Raw genomic sequence first — 876 nt, forward strand, 5'->3', positions numbered from 1 at the left:
TGGGGAGTTCCCCCGCACTTCTGTGGGACGCCCCATGTGCCCCAGCATCGCAGCGCTCACAAGTCCCTGCTATGAGGGATTCAATTCGATTTGGAGAGGTTGAAGGGTCCTATGATTCAATTTGGATTTGGAGATTCAGCCACCAAATCAGGCTGAATCTGCTGAATTGAATCAGGGACCGAAGCTCCACACAGCCCTAATATACATATACATATACATATACATATACATATACATATACATATACATATACATATACATATACATATACATATACATATACATATACATATACATATACATATACATATACATATACATATACATATACATATACATATACATATACATATACATATACATATACATATACATATACATATACATATACATATACATATACATATACATATACATATACATATACATATACATATACATATACATATACATATACATATACATATACATATACATATACATATACATATACATATACATATACATATACATATACATATACATATACATATACATATACATATACATATACATATACATATACATATACATATACATATACACACTATATTAATGGTTTTCACCAAAGTGAAATAGTGCTGGAAATATATTAATATATTTCCAGCACTATTTCAAAATATATATTTGTCTAGTCACTATTTCATACATAAATTAAAATACTCCTGGATGTATTTTTATATTTCCAGCACTATTTCAATTTGGTGAAAACCATTAATTTACCAGAACAGTTGCAAACTTAACAAATATATTTTGAGATGTAGGCCTAAAATTTTAAGACGAAGAGCTCCCCAAAATCTCCTTCCCCCCAGAATCTCCTCCCTCCCCCCCCCCCGG

General features: G+C 30.6%; 1 protein-coding gene across 13 annotated transcripts in view; it reads right to left on the reverse strand.

The window, feature by feature from the left end:
* MYT1L (myelin transcription factor 1 like) overlaps positions 1–876 on the reverse strand; it is a 709,345-nt gene that overhangs the window by 206,093 nt on the left and 502,376 nt on the right. The gene's annotated exons all lie outside the window — the stretch shown is intronic.

This window comes from Gavialis gangeticus, unplaced genomic scaffold (genome assembly GCF_001723915.1).
Source record: "Gavialis gangeticus isolate Ggan-Ray unplaced genomic scaffold, GavGan_comp1, whole genome shotgun sequence".
Taxonomy (NCBI): domain Eukaryota; kingdom Metazoa; phylum Chordata; order Crocodylia; family Gavialidae; genus Gavialis; species Gavialis gangeticus.